This window comes from Phalacrocorax aristotelis, unplaced genomic scaffold (assembly GCF_949628215.1).
Source record: "Phalacrocorax aristotelis unplaced genomic scaffold, bGulAri2.1 scaffold_127, whole genome shotgun sequence".
NCBI lineage: Eukaryota > Metazoa > Chordata > Aves > Suliformes > Phalacrocoracidae > Phalacrocorax > Phalacrocorax aristotelis.
The window spans coordinates 162,701-178,971 of record NW_027441293.1 but is presented as its reverse complement, the minus strand read 5'-3'; the positions used below and the strand labels follow the sequence as shown (position 1 = coordinate 178,971).

Sequence of the window (16,271 nt, the reverse complement as noted above, 5' to 3'; positions counted from 1 at the left end):
AGAGCAGGAAAGAGGCCTGTAGCTGTCAGATGTTTTTCCTACAGGTGGTGTGGCCAAATCAACCTCAGTTCTGGTATATTTGGACCTCTTAGTCTAGGCCAATTGGAAAATGCAAGAAAAGAATAGAATTTCACGTAGTAAGATTGCATTTGTTTCTTATGTTGTTGGTACTTTTGTCTTCTGTGCAAAACTTGCAGGTTTCCATCGCAGGAATGCTGTTCTCACCAAAGCAGTCAAGATAACGAGTGCCTTTGAGATGCTCGGAGAGAAATGTTCTGCGGTTCCTTCTGAATTACAGCTGTTCCTCAAATAAAAAGCGTTTTCCAATGCACTGAGCTGTGTGGGTGACCCATACGTGAGGTAGAGGGAAAAATGCAGGTGACGGTTCCTGATGTGCCTGTTGGTTCAGGTCACTCACTCCTGGGCTGTGCATCACCCGGTGTGGTTCAAGAGCAGGCTTATCCCACAGCAGCCATCGGTGTGGTGTGCCTTGCTCTCGAACTTGGTTTAAACCCAGACGAAACCATGGATTATTAGTGCAAGCCTGATTGCTGGTAGTTTGATACTACAATTGTAATGTTAATAGGCAGGAAGAGAAGGATGCAGGAAGTCGGTGTGTGACCGGCTCAGGGAAGAGCCCATGAGCGACTATCGGGTATGGTGCGAACAGAGGCTGGGTGCCCATTGTGCGCCAAGAGCTCTTCAAAGCCCCCCGCACTCGGGAGAACCACAAGCAGTGCCAGGTGGGATTAGCACAGAGTGGTGCTACATGGAGTAAATGGGTCGCACTGATCACCCAGCGGGCTTGAATAGGAAACCCCAGTCGCCCAGGAATCCTGGAAGTGACCATGGACTGGGCAGAGGGCAAAGGCTTTGGAATATCCCCAGAGGAGGGGGTGCCACGTGCTGAAGAGGCCCCACTGTGGAACAAACTGCCAGAAAATGAGCAGCAGTGTGCCCTGCTCACTGATGCGTCCTGTCGCCTTGTGGGGAAGCATCGGACGTGGACCATGGCTGAAATACAGATATGGGCAGGCCCGGCAGATTGACTATATCACACTCCCACAGAGCCGCCAAGGCAAGCGCCATGTGCTTACAATGGTGGAAGCAACGCCCGGCTGGCTGGAAACATACCCCGTGCCCCACACCACCGCCCGGATCACTCTCCTGGGGCTCGAAAAACAAGTCCAAGTCCTGTGGCGACATGGCACCCCAGAGAGAACTGAGTCAGACAATGGGACTCATTTCTGAAACACCCTCACAGACACCTGGGCCAAAGGGCACGGCATGGAGCGGGTGTATCACACCCCCTGTCACGCACCAGCCTCTGGGAAAATGGAAAGATGCAACGGACTGTTAAAGAATAGAATGAGAGAAATGGGGGTGGAACAGTTAAACACTGGGATACACATTTAGCCAAAGCCACCTGGTTAGTCAGCATGAGGGGATCTGCCAGTCGAGCTGGCCCTGCCCAGGCAGCCCCCTTACGCACTGTGGAAGGGGACAGAGTCCCTGTAGTGCACGTAAAAAATAAGTTGGGGAAAACAGTCTGGGTTCTTCCTGCCTCAGGCAAAGGCAAACCCATTCGTGGCACTGCTTTTGCTCGAGGACCTGGGTGCACTTGGGGGTGATGCAGGAGGATGGACGAGTCCCGATACCGTCTTTAAACCAGAAAACAGACACAGAAGAGCCTTGGCTGTCACAGGAAAGTTCAACGGTATCTCCACCCCCAAACACCAGCTCTCCCAGAAAGTCGCTCTCGTTCCTCAAGTCTTCTGCAACGGGAGAAAGAAATGGAAATGAGCAAATAAGAGCAGGCATCAGAGAATGAAGGAGCATTTCAAGGAGAAACAGAACTTATGTTTGCCCTGTTGATGCTTCCATGTGCTCAGAGCTCCTCCTTGCCCGAGGGAAGCCTTGCCTGCAACCTGAGGAGTGCCCAGGTGGCCAAGGAGGCCAACAGCACCCGGGCTTGTATCAGGAATAATGTGGCCAGCAGGATCAGGGCAGGGATGGTGCCCCTGTGCTCAGCACTGGTGAGGTCACACCTTGCATATTGTGTTCAGTTTTGGGCCCCTCAGTGCAAGAAGGACACTGAGGTGCTGAAGCGTGTCCAGAGAAGGGCAGCGGATCTGGGGAAGGGTCTGGAGAGCAGGTCATATGAGGAGAGGTTGAGGGACCTGGGGTTGTTTGGCCTGGAGAAGAGGAGGCTGAGGGGAGACCTTATCGCTGTCTACAAGTACCTGACAGGAGGCTGTTGTGAAGTGGGTGTTGGTCATTCAGGTTACTAGTGTAGAATGAGAGGAAATGGCTTCAAGATGCATCAGGGCAGATTTAATTTGGGTATTAGGAAAAATTTCTTTGCTGAAAGAGTGGTCAGATATTGGAAGAGGCTGCCCAGAGAGGTGGTGGAGTCGCCATCCCTGAAGGTGTTCAAACAATGTGTAGACATGGCAGTTCAGGGCATGGTTTAGCACACATGGTAGTGTTGGGCTGATGGTTCAACCTGATGATCCTAGAGGTCTTTTCCAATCTTATTGATTCTATGGTTCTATGATCCTATTTGCTAAAACCCTCAACCAACGCCTTGATCTTGCTAGAGTTCCCTCCACCCGCCTCTTGCATCCGTAGGCACTGCCAATCACTACCTAATGACTAACTGAGGAGCTAAAAAGCTCTCCAGGCTTTTCATCTCATCCTCAAAGGATGTCCCTGTTTCTCCAGTCACCATTCATGCATCCTAAACACACCAGTTGAGGCAGCTCACCTTGGTGAGGGGAGGACCTCCCCGAGGCACCTCCGTGCTCTTTGAGGTCGGAGCGCTTGTGCAAGGCTGCAGGAGGAGTGCGTTTGGTGCCCAGCACTGTACTGCAGGTGGTTGGTCTGCAGTGGGCAGGAACGAGACAGGGCTGCTTCCAGAAATGCCATGGAGGGGAGGTCTGGGGGTCAGGGAAAGCAGGGTGGACATTCAGGGTGATGGTGTTTCTCTTCTCAAGTCACCATTACACGTGACAAAGCCCTGCTTCCCTGGAAATGGCCGAGCATCTGCCTGCCGATGGGAAGCACTACACAGCTCACTTTGGGAGTCTCTGTGGTGCCATTGGCCAGCGTATTTGGCTGTTAACTGAAAGGCTGGTGGCTTGATCCCACCCAGGGACAGATTCATCCTTCCCTGCCCATGGCAGGGGTTTGGAACTAGATGATCTTTAAGGTCCCTTCCAACCCAAACCATTCTCTGGCTCTATCAAAAGAGGAGGTTATTCAGTCCCCTCAGCAAAGGCCAAGGAAGGAAAGCAACCTGAGACAAATTCCTTGTTCTGACCCTTGATTTTTTATGACTTTCCAATGCTGTCCCCCATCCCGCTCAGGGGGAGTGAGCGAGCAGCTGGGGAGGGGCTTAGCTGCCAGCTGGGGTCAACCTACCATGTAATTTGCCTTGTTTCTACTTTTAGTAAATCCAGCAGCAGTACTATGCTCTCAAATAATTTCTTCTTCTTCTTGAAGACAGTAAACTTTATTTCTTTAATGTTATGCCTCCCATACATTCTTCCTTGACAAGACAGTTATTTCTCCGTATTATGTTCTGGCATGAAGTTTTTAGAACAGCACTTTTTCTCTCCATTCCAACTGTCACCATTTAATGGCAACAAAATTACTCACCACGGGGAGGAATGAGAGCCTCATTCAGGCTGGAAGGCACCTTCCTAGATATCTGTAGGAAACATCCTACTCAAAGCAGGATCACACCAGCTTTCTCACGGTTTCATCCAGATGGGTCTTTGAAACTTCCAGGGATGGAGGCAGCGCACACTCTCTGGGGGATGGCTTCCCATGTCTGACTGTCCTCACATTGCAGACGTTTCTCCCTATATTGAGCCTGAGCCACTCGTGTTTCAGCTCGTTGCCTCCTGTGCTCCTGCCTTGCACCACAGAGTCTTCTTGGAAGCTTCACCACAGGCAATGCAAGTCTAGTACATCCTCCCCGCAAAGCCTCCATTCTCCGGGGTGAACAAGCCCAGCTCCTTTGGCCTCTCCTAAGAGGACAAGTGCTCCAGCCGTGACCACCTCTGTGGCCCTCCAATGAACTTCTGTGTCCCTCCAGCTTGCCCGTGTCTCTCTGACACTGTGTAGAACCAAAACCTGGGCAAGTCTTCTGGGTGTGGTGTAACAAGCGCTGAGCAGAGGGAGATAATCACTTCCCCTGGCCGTGCTAGCGCTCCTACAGCCCAGGGTGCTGGTGGCCACCTTTGCTGATGGCTCATCTCTTGCCTAAGGGAACCCAAAGCCCTGCAGACCCTTCCCTGCAGAGCTACTACCCGCCGAGGCAGTCCCTGTCCTGTGACACCATCGAGTCTACATCCTCTTTAGGAGCAGGACTTTGGTTGAATCTTTCCTGGATATCATGATTTTGGTGACAAAGAGGATGGCGACAGACAAGCCAACCTGAGTAAATCCAGTCACCTTCTCCTTCAGACACTCAGAAATGGGATCTGAGTGAACACGGCCTGGGGCACGGCCTTTCCCTCCTCTGCACGTCCTTTGGGAACTGGTGCCAGGTGCATGCGACACTGGCATTTTCCATAGGCTCAGGGAGCTCCCACAGGCTCCACAGCCACTGGAAGACAATGGGGAGAGGCTTCCCTGGGACACTGGCCTGCTCACTCAGCTCCCCGTGATGCTGTCCCTCCTGTCCCATGGGCTGGGAAGGATTGCGTTTGCTCAAGTGACCCCTGGCTTGATCCCATCCCCCGCTGCCTGATCTCCTCCAGAGTCCTGCCCTGAGTCACAGAGGCCGGGAGACCTTGCTGGGGAAGGCTGAGGCAAAGAGGGCACAGAGAATCTCACATCTCTCTACCCCTGCCCTTACTAAATCCAGCAGTGCCCACACAGTGTCTTTGTTTCTCCTTTAACTGTTCCTGAAGTAGGAAACACTCCTTATGGTGCCCTTGAGTTGCCTTTCGAGTTCAGACTGAGTTTGGAATTGGACCCTTGCTGAGTTTGGAAGATGCTGTCCTTGAAGACGAGCTGTGCTGAGCTCTGCAACCATGTCACAGCTCTGGCTCTTCAATGGAACACCACATGCCTGTTTGGAGAAAGTAGATCCTTCCCTGTCACCTTCCTGCTGTCCTGTTTAACGATGGGGCAATATAAGTGATTGTCGTGCCCAAATCGTTTCCTCACAGGAGAAATAACAGTGCTGGAAAGCCATGTCTCTCCCCAGCTGAGGGATGACTTCAGGCTGTTTCACAGCAGGTTCCCCTGGAGCCCCAGGGACACCTGGAGGGAGCCCCGAGGGGCAGAGAAAGGGCTGCCTTGGGCTGTTCCTCTGCTGCCGAGCTGGGCTGGGCTCCTGGCGTGGAGGGAGCTGCTGGCAATGAGGCAGCGCTGCCGAGAGACAGCTCTGCCCAGGAGCAGCTCCTCTGCCAAGCGCAGCAGGGCTGAGGGCACTGCCTGCAGGCACCGAGGGCAGAGGAGCCGGGCAGGGAGAGGGGAAAGGCAGCCTGGGGTGGGGGGATGCTGAGAGCTGACTGGGGGAGAAATCTTCACCACCTTTGACACGGTAAGTCTCTGGGTGCAGGACAATGCGGATGAGAATCCTGGAGGCATTTCTAGAGATTGCACATCCCATGGCTGATACAGACTGGCAGGGTGGCTCGCAGTATTTCTTTAGCACAGAGGAGGACATGCTTCAGAGCAGGGCTTCCCGCTGCACCATCCGAGGGACAAGACAAGCCAGCTCCCTCCTTCCTTCTGCCAGGGATGGCTGCAGTGGGATGAAGGTGGGTGCGCACCCAGGGCTGCCCAGGGCTGTCCTTCAGAGCAGGGTCCCTGCACCCCAGGGGACTCTGTGCTGCGGCAGGGACTCTGCTCCATGCCAGGGTCAGCACTCAGCCTGCCCAGGGAGCTCCCCATGGGGCTGTGGGGACAAGCTGTGGGTGGAAGCAGCGGTGCTTGGCAGTGCAGGGCAGGGTTCTGCTGCTGCTGAGCGGGTGCTGTGTGTGTCAGGGCTGCTCACAGCTCCAGATCACCATGAGGACATCTCTGGAGGACTCTTTTCAAGGGGAAGGTCAAGGCAGGGATTGATATAAAGAGAAGGACCTTTCCAGGGTCTGTTTTCAATTTCCTACTTGGGGACGGGTGAGATGATGGGGGATGGGAGAAATAGAATAGGAGCTGTAATGTTTGAACAACTACTGAGTCTCCTGAGCTGTAACTCTGAGTGACCAGTATGTCTACTGGGAGCCTCCTGAAGTGCCTTCAGCCACTCCTCTGCCTTTGGACTGCACCAGCATCACCTCTGCTGGCCCCACCAGGGTTGTTCTGAGCTGCCCTTTCCCACCCGCAAAGAGGAAGATGTGCCCAGGCAGTGCCCTGCAAACAGGCAGGTTTCTGTAGGGCCAAGGTGAGTGCACAGAGGTTGGGATGGGCCTGTCAGCGCTGACAGGGAGAAGACATGGCACAGACAAACACCTCTGAGGAGGAAAATGTCCAGGCAGCAGGGGTATGATCAGGGAATGAGAGGAAATTAAAACGAGAAATGCAGTGGGAGGGAGGTCAATGTTGATGTCTGGGAGCTGGCGTGCACAGCTGGGTGAGGGTAATGCTTCCCTGAGTGCTCGGCTGTCTCTCCACTGCCTCTCTGAGCCAGACCATCGCTGCATTCGTCCTTGTTTCTGCACTAGCCTGTGATATTGTTCCTCTTATCTAGTTCTTGCTGTCAGGCTCTTCGGGGCATGGGAGTTGCAGCAGCCAAGTCAGGCCCTGATCTTATGATTCCTCCCATGCAAGTGTCTCCATGGGAATGAGGTGCCCACGCTCTTCTCTAACTGTGGGGCTGTGGGAAAAGCAGTCTGTGTGGCTGGGGAACGAGCTGTGTGCCCGTGACTGAGCTCTCTTCAACAGGACAGTTGGGCATCTCCTTGGGGTATCCTTCCAACCTCCAGCTTCGGGTCTCCTTGGCAAGATTTGGGTGCTGAGACCTTGCTCAGATACCTTAAGTAAGGTTGAGACATTTAGTGAACCCTCAGCTCTCAGCAGTGTCTGGTGTCTGTTCAGGGTAACATGGGAGTGCGATTGGTCTCTGACACCCAAAGGTGTCAGTGCAGGGCACTTGGGAATAAGCCCTTCCAGCAAACCTCACTTTGCCCTAAGCCACAGTGAATCCCTTTGCCTCTTAGGCAGGTCTCACAGTCAATAACTCCATGTGCAGCAGAAATGCAGGAACTTCTGACTTCAGAGAACCAGACATGGCATGTGAAGAAAATTAATAAGCGTCCTTTCTTATACTCACTTTCCTTAGCACTGGAGTGGAGATGCGAACAAGCCCTTCTGCGATTGGAGTGGTTTTGTCTGACAAATGCTGAATATCCAGCCTGTTTCCCCGCCACATTCCCACGTACCCTGTGCAGCAGGGCAGGGATGACTCCTCGAGAGGCCACACCCAGAGTTCTGGCTGCTCAGCCAGCACACAGTGAAGCTCAAGTCAGGGACCTGAATGAAACTTTCCCCAGAGGTATAAAAAGTTTTGCGTGACACAGTGGGAGGATCTAAAAGAAATGGCATAGTTTTTGCTCAGAGAAACCTGTCTTAACTTGTCTTTGTCTTTTCCTATAGGACCCATACCCAGAGGCAGCAGATGTCGAACAGCAGCTCCATCACCCACCTCCTCCTCCTGGCATTTGCAGACACGCGGGAGCTGCAGCTCCTGCACTTCTGGCTCTCCCTGGCCATCTACCTGGCTGCCCTCCTGGGCAACGGGCTCATCATCACCGCCACCGCCTGCGACCACCGCCTCCACACCCCCATGTACTTCTTCCTCCTCAACCTCTCCCTCCTCGACCTGGGCTCCATCACCACCACTCTCCCCAAATCCATGGCCAATTCCCTCTGGGACACCAGGGACATCTCCTACATGGGATGTGCTGCACAAGCCTTTCTGTTTGTCTTTTTAATGTCAGCAGAATTTTTTCTCCTCATGGTCATGGCCTACGACCGCTACGTGGCCATCTGCAAACCCCTGCACTACGGGACCCTGCTGGGCAGCAGAGCTTGTGTCCAAATGGCAGCAGCTGCCTGGGCCACTGGGTTTCTTCTATGCTCTGCTGCACACAGCCAGTACATTTTCACTCCCCCTCTGCCAAGGCAATGCCCTGGAGCAGTTCTTCTGTGAAACCCCCCAGATCCTCAAGCTCTCCTGCTCGGACACCTACCTCAGGGAAGTCGGGATTCTTGTGGTTAGTGCCTGTTTAGTGTTTGGCTGTTTTGTTTTCATCCTTTTCTCCTACGTGCAGATCTTCAGGGCCGTGCTGAGGCTCCCCTCTGAGCAGGGACGGCACAAAGCCTTTTCCACGTGCCTCCCTCACCTGGCCGTGGTCTCCCTGTTTATTGGCACTGGCACATTTGCCTACCTGAAGCCCCCCTCCATCTCCTCCCCATCGCTTGACCTGGTGGTGGCAGTGCTGTACTCGGTGGTGCCTCCAGCAGTGAACCCCCTCTTCTACAGCATGAGGAACCAGGAGCTCAAGGATGCAGCCCATTAAGGAAGTGATTTCATGGATATTTGTCAATATCAATAAACTTTCCATCACTCTCCAAAAATGACATTTAGTGTATCCCAATGAAGACCTTTACTTTGTTTACTGATTTTTTTTTTTTAGCTCTACCTGTTCTATTATTTATTGTTGTTACGTTACTACATAATCGATTGTATTCATCTTACCCTCCTTATAAATGAACCTATCCCTGTCTATTACCTCAAACCTGCATTGATGTTTTTTGTAGTGCCTTTTCAGAGCTGACACTCTCACAGCATCTCTGTAAGAAAATGATGCCTCCATCAGGCAGGACCTCAAGATTTGGCTGTTCTTCCAAAGCTGATGTCAACAACAGGCCCAGGAATTTCCCCCCAAAAGGGCCTGAGCAGAAAGCTCATCGTCACCTTGGTGGCTGCTAGAGATCAAGGGTTGGGTTTAGGACACAGTCCTTGTTGTCAATTGACAGAGGAGGCAGTGAATGCTCACTGAGACACTGCCATACTGCGCCGTCCCAGTGCGTGGCAGGGCAGAGGCATCCTCCAGGAGAGGAATGTGGCGCTGCCTCCAGCGCCCGCAACACATGCATGGACCGTGTCACTGACTGGAGCCCCACAAAGTGAGAGATCGCCCAAGGGGGAGTCAACCATAGGGAAAGCATTAAATCAACGTGCAAGACACAAAATTATCTTTCTTAATGCGGTAGGTATGATGGAAATGTTGAGAAGATTAAAAAAAAAATGAAGCAACAAAGAAATAAAATGAAAGATGTAGAGAGGAGGAAGTGTCCTCTTGCAACCTGAAGCTTCAAACATTGTTGATGTTGCTATCCTCCTTGCTTTGTTCTGTCTTGTTTTAATATCCTGATCTGTGGGGGGATTTCGTGTACTGCCTTTGTTTGCAAAGGCAAGTGATCCTAGGATTGGGCTGGGATGCAGTTACAGGGACACGGGCACGTGGTGCCAGTGTAGGTGTCCTGGGACCCTCTGCCCAGGCTCCAGCTGCCGCTTCCGAGGGCCTCTCGTCTCCAGCAGGTTCCCTGTGACAGCTGCCAGTGCCAGGCATGGACTGCAGAGACACTGGCTCCTCCAGAGGCAGCGCTGGATACTCACAGTCAGACAGCGGAGCGCTGCCTGGAAACCAGAGAATTTCTGACACGTGTTTCAAAGGATGAGCATGACCTCCTCAGCTGAAACAACTGAATACTTGCAATGAAATGTCAGTGTTTCCCCATGGTTTCTCGAAATGGGGAGTTTTCAGGATGTGCATTAATAGCAAGAGCAGAGCTATTGACCTTCCACTAGACTTGCATTGTCAGTGCTCTGTCTATTAGGCTGTGCATTTCATCTCCCTCATCTTTCATGCATTCCCACCTGTCCTACCTAAACTGACCACGTCTGATGTCACCTTTCCAGCAGCCCATCTGCACATAAACACTTGCAATTGCTCTCCAGATTTCGCTTCCCCTCACTCTTTGCTCATTCAGGCACCTCTCAAATACACAGCTGCTGTTTTGAGCAGAAGGGAGTTAAAGGCTGCCTATTGTTCCATAGTCTTTCTAAATGTGTCTTTAGTGAACTCTTTAATTGTGTTTTTTTATCATATCTTTTCTGTCAAAAACATTTCCTGCATGATTTTGCCTTGTGGAAGGTGAACCTCATTTGTGGCAGCTTGTACTTGGCATACAATTGAGGGGTGGGTTTTACTTCAATGGTGAACCTTATCGGTTTTACTTTGTTTGTTCAAAAAATAAGAACCATCCCCCTTTGCCTTTGTGCAGCCTGTTCTCAAAGGAAAGCAGGTGGGAGCTGGCATGAAGGAGCTGCAAAACCCAGCTGCAGAGACCAGTGGAGCAGTCTGATGTAAGGAAAAGCAACACAAGACCCAGGTGCCTGACGAGAGACATGCTGGGGCTGGGGAGGTGCGGTGGGAGGTTGTCCTTACTGTGTCAGACCTGAAGGGACAGCTTCTCTGACCAGTCCAGATCTTCCTAGGAGAGACCCTGGGTCAGTATCTATTGGAGAGTGCTGCCATCGCCTCTTCTCTAAACTGAAAAATATTAATCTACACCCTTTAAAATAAAAAGTCCTTTTTATTAGAAGCTCCTTGAAACCTTTCTCCATAAGTCACTAGGAAACTTCTCTACTTCACTGTACAAGACTTGAAGTAAATTAGAGGAAGAAATAGAACTCGTTTGGGCTTTCTTTATTTTAATGAGCCCCATCGCGTCTTTGGTGCCGAGTCCTTCAACCTTGGGACTGAGAGGAGATTGCGCAAACCTTTCCTTAAGTTAAAGTCAGAAAAAAACCCTGAAGTGTCTTGAAGTAGGACCGAGTCCCTCTGAGGAGGGCCATTTCTGAGAAAGGCTCCCCAGGGACTCGTTAGGGCAGATAGCTGGAAGCCGTGACTCCAGGGAGGCCAAGGTAATGTGCCGGCAGGTCGGATGCTGGGAAAACCCTGGCTTTGCCTCATGAAGCAGAAAGGCCAAGCTCTGAGCCCCAGCCCCGGGGAAGGCAGATCCTGTCCCTCACACAGCGCTCAGGGCCCTTCCTGGGGCAGGGGGCTGTGGGGTGTGTGATGCTGAGTGAAGGACAAGGGTATGGCAGCGTCCAGCCTCACTGGGGTGTGCAAGGAGGCGAGGAGGCCCCCGTGCCTGAGGACAACGTGTCTCCTCATAGGCCTTGCTGGCAGAGACACTTGCCAGAGCCACGGGGACAAAGCCTTGGGTTCTCCTGGCAGCTTCCAGCCTTGCCAGCGCTCTTTGCCTTCTCTACCAGAGCTTCTCCTGTGCTGTCCCACAGCTGCTTCTTCTTCCCTGCACGCTGGAGACACCCCCCCTCGCTTCCCCACCTTGCTCTCACCTGCCATTGCCATACAGTCACTGACGTCTGTCTGTCCTCATGCTCTGTTCTGTGAGACACAGAGACAGACTGATCCCATCCTCCTTCGGGAGGACTTCATGTACCACAGCACGACCCTTTGAGGGACATCTCTTCCTCCTCATGGCCACTCCCCACCTCCCAGGCTGCCCTGTGTGGCAGTGCTGCTCTCTCCTGCTCTTCCCTCCCTCCAAGGAAGGCTCCACCACCTGGGAAACCACCCTTCAAGCAGGCGTCCCAGCGCGGCAGCCTTCCCATGGCCTTTCCCCTGAGCACCGTCATCCCCCCAGGCTGCCGCCCTTCAGATTCTCCATAGACATGGCCAAGCTGCGTGCCTGCTGCTGCCCCATCAGGCCCCCGGGCAGAGAGACACGACACCCAGAACAGAAGCCCCCTTCGTGCAGTGAGCCCAGCTCCTTCGGCAGAGGGGATCTCACAGTCACTGTGCCAGCCAGGTGCCTCCTGCTGGCCTCTCGGAGATGCTGGCAGGTGTCAGCTTACAAGCCCATACCCCAGCCATGGGTCAAGGGCTGACCCACCGGCTCTTTCAGAAAGAAGTGACCTCACAGTCCCTTTCCCAGCCACGGTCCTGCTCTTGGCCTGTCACCTCCAGAGGCACAAGTGACCTCACAGACCCCTTCACAGCCTTTGGCTTCCTCCTGGATTGGGAGTTCCCGAGACACAACTGACCACACAAGATGTACTCAACTGTCACCCTCCTTGTGGCCCTGTAGCCCAGTACCTGACCAGATAAAAGTAAGCTTCGTTCATCAAATTTATCAGAGGGATTTCCTACCAATACTTTGAGTGGAAAAAGGTTCCTCAGAGGAACTGCTGTATTTATACTGGTGCGATTTATATCTCTACTTCTGCCCCGCGGTTCTTTCTTCTTCCTCTGTCTCTTCTGTCTTCAAAAAGCTCTCCAATGACAAGAGAGTCTTTGAATGAGAGAATAACTGAGGTTGGAAAGACCCCTGAACACCATTGTGCTGGGTGTCGCTCAGATGGAGCGAACTTCTCCAATAACAGCCCATATACTGCTGTGCTACATACTCGTGGCTAGAACAGTGTCGATCACACTAGAGTTGACTATGCGAGATGGATCAAGGTCTTCCTGTAACTTGGCATCATCCACAAGGAGTTGAAAATGTGTTTTGTCCCATCCTACAGAGGGATACTAAAAAGGTTCCACATGGGGGTCAAGGGCTGGTCACTGAGGGAAGCAACCAGTAAGTGTCTGCCAGGAGGACTTTGTACTATGGATGATATTTGACCCTCACCATTCAACCAACTTCCCACCCACCACATACTCCACTTCTTCAGTCCAGCTGTCAACAAGCTGTCAAGTGTGTCCCTGCCCACATCCTTTCTGCCCCACAGGCTGTAGGTGAGAGGATTGAGCAGGGGCGGGGATGGTGTTGGAAAAGGGCATCGTCAGACTGTGTCAGGGGGGCTGTTCTGGGCATCACTTAGACAACGATGAGAGAGGCTGTAGAAAAGAGTGGCACTAGTGAGGTGAGAGGAGCAGGCGGAGAAGGCCGCCTGCGTGCCCAGCTGGGCAGGAGGGCTGCCCCAGGGTGGCAGCGCTGGTGCACACAAGGGATGCCGGCGTGAACAGAAACTGGGAGACTGGGCCTAAGCACCAGGTTCTGAAAGCAGAGAGCAGGAGTGTCATGGTTTCACTGCAGGAGAGTTCCAGCACTGGGGCAAAAACCACAGAAGAAATGGTTCAGTACATCGGGGCAACAAACCTTCATCCAGCCCAGGCACTCTGCAGCCCCTCGTGCCAAACTTGCTCCCCAGCACGACAGGAGAGGATTGGCCCAGGGGCTCCTCAGGCATCTCCTGCTACCCCAGGGACAGGGCAGCCTGCCCCAAAGGATGTCTCTCTCCATGCCTCATGGGCACACACACAGTGCCCTGCTCCTCTCCCAGCACAGCCCATCTCCCCACAAGATGCCTTTTCCCAGCTAAGCACACCTGTGCTGGCCAGGCCGCCCATTCCTGCACCCTGCCCCCATGCTCCCCACAGACCCCGAGCTGGTGGTGCTGCTCTGCAGAGAAAGTGGGCTGTGGTTCACTGAGGGTAAGACAAATCACCCACCAGGCTCCTTTCCCTGTGCCTGCTGTGTCCCCTGGGCTTGCTGAGCTCCTGTTTGCCACTTCACACCCAGATTTAGCATATTGTTTCTGGGTGACACCGTGCTGGACAGGCTGGTGCTCAGTGGGGTCCATTCACTGCCAACTCCCTGGCACACGCTGTCCCTCCCTGCACATCCCCTCTGCTCTTCTGGCAGCTCCCAAGTCCCTCCAGAAAAACATTCACCTGCCACCAGCCCTGTCACATGCTCCAGAGCCCCAGGAGGGTCAGTCAGAGACCATTCACCACCTGCATGGGTGCTGGCCACAAACAAGCAGCACCTGAACCAGCCCTCAGTCCCTTGAAGGCCCTACTGGGACCATGACCTCATCACACTGAGCCCATGGAGAGCAAGCAAAACAATGAACCGATTCCTTGGGCATGCTCTTGAGAGCATTCTTGGGCCTGCTCTTGAGAGCAACTCTGGAAGAAGAGATAAGCCTTCAGGTACTGCACTCAGGAGATGCCCTTTCCTGATGGAAACGGTGTTGTGGTGTTATGTGCCTTCCTGAACTCACAGCACTAGAACACAGCAGGACCGTGACCAATCTCCAAGAGCACTCAGGCCTTACACCCGCTCAGCAGCTCAGGAGGAGAGTGTGGATGTGGGAAGAGAGCAGCTCTGAAAAGACCAAGAGCTGCTGCTCCCTGGCAGTGCTGCTGTGCCGGGACTCTTTTTCCCCCCACCTATGTCCACAGGCACGGCCCCCGCAGCTTCATAGAGGTCTCAGAGGAAGGGTCTTGCACAAAAAAATTGATGCAGAGTCCTTTTTTTTTCTGTTTAAATACACAGAGAGCACAGTTCCTCATTTACACAATCTCTGGGTCAAATTCAACAGTAGACAGTGAATTAGAAGTGGGATAGATAATAAAACTTTATTGTGCACTTGCACACACCCCAAAAGTATTTCAAGGTAAAATAGGCTTGTCATGAGTTCCATTCTGAGTGCTGTGGAGAAGGCAACAAGCAGTTTCTTGCACCTGAAAAACATCCAGTGATCAGTTTCCCCACTGCATCCTTGAGCTCCTGGTTCCTCATGCTGTAGAAGAGGGGGTTCACTGCTGGAGGCACCACCGAGTACAGCACTGCCACCACCAGGTCAAGCGATGGGGAGGAGATGGAGGGGGGCTTCAGGTAGGCAAATGTGCCAGTGCCAATAAACAGGGAGACCACGGCCAGGTGAGGGAGGCACGTGGAAAAGGCTTTGTGCCGTCCCTGCTCAGAGGGGAGCCTCAGCACGGCCCTGAAGATCTGCACGTAGGAGAAAAGGATGAAAACAAAACAGCCAAACACTAAACAGGCACTAACCACAAGAATCCCGACTTCCCTGAGGTAGGTGTCCGAGCAGGAGAGCTTGAGGATCTGGGGGGTTTCACAGAAGAACTGCTCCAGGGCATTGCCTTGGCAGAGGGGGAGTGAAAATGTACTGGCTGTGTGCAGCAGAGCATAGAAGAAACCCAGTGGCCCAGGCAGCTGCTGCCATTTGGACACAAGCTCTGCTGCCCAGCAGGGTCCCGTAGTGCAGGGGTTTGCAGATGGCCACGTAGCGGTCGTAGGCCATGACCATGAGGAGAAAAAATTCTGCTGACATTAAAAAGACAAACAGAAAGGCTTGTGCAGCACATCCCATGTAGGAGATGTCCCTGGTGTCCCAGAGGGAATTGGCCATGGATTTGGGGAGAGTGGTGGTGATGGAGCCCAGGTCGAGGAGGGAGAGGTTGAGGAGGAAGAAGTACATGGGGGTGTGGAGGCGGTGGTCGCAGGCGGTGGCGGTGATGATGAGCCCGTTGCCCAGGAGGGCAGCCAGGTAGATGGCCAGGGAGAGCCAGAAGTGCAGGAGCTGCAGCTCCCGCGTGTCTGCAAATGCCAGGAGGAGGAGGTGGGTGATGGAGCTGCTGTTCGACATCTGCTGCCTCTGGGTATGGGTCCTATAGGAAAAGACAAAGACAAGTTAAGACAGGTTTCTCTGAGCAAAAACTATGTCTGGTTTCTGGTTTAAAGACGGTAGCGGGACTCGTCAATCCTCCCGCATCACCCCCAAGTGCACCCAGGTCCTCGAGCAAAAGCAATGCCACGAATGGGTTTGCCTTTGCCTGAGGCAGGAAGAACCCAGACTGTTTTCCCAGAGGCTGATGCGTGACAGGGGGTGTGATACACCCGCTCCGTGCCGTGCCCTTTGGCCCAGGTGTCTGTGAGGGTGTTTCAGAAATGAGTCCCATTGTCTGACTCAGTTCTCTCTGGGGTGCCATGTCGCCACAGGACTTGGACTTGTTTTTCGAGCCCCAGGAGAGTGATCCGGGCGGTGGTGTGGGGCACGGGGTATGTTTCCAGCCAGCCGGGCGTTGCTTCCACCATTGTAAGCACATGGCGCTTGCCTTGGCGGCTCTGTGGGAGTGTGATATAGTCAATCTGCCGGGCCTGCCCATATCTGTATTTCAGCCATGGTCCACGTCCGATGCTTCCCCACAAGGCGACAGGACCCATCAGTGAGCAGGGCACACTGCTGCTCATTTTCTGGCAGTTTGTTCCACAGTGGGGCCTCTTCAGCACGTGGCACCCCCTCCTCTGGGGATATTCCAAAGCCTTTGCCCTCTGCCCAGTCCATGGTCACTTCCAGGATTCCTGGGCGACTGGGGTTTCCTATTCAAGCCCGCTGGGTGATCAGTGCGACCCATTTACTCCATGTAGCATCACTTTGTGCTAATCCCACCTGGCACTGC

The 16,271-nt window shown here is 53.3% G+C and overlaps 2 pseudogenes; one reads left to right on the top strand and one right to left on the bottom strand.

The window, feature by feature from the left end:
* The first annotated feature begins 7,633 nt into the window (after positions 1 to 7,633).
* On the top strand, positions 7,634 to 9,051 carry LOC142051287 (olfactory receptor 14C36-like; annotated as a pseudogene).
* Positions 9,052 to 13,843: 4,792 nt separating this feature from the next.
* LOC142051291 (olfactory receptor 14A16-like) lies at positions 13,844 to 15,457 on the bottom strand (annotated as a pseudogene).
* Positions 15,458 to 16,271: the final 814 nt, after the last annotated feature.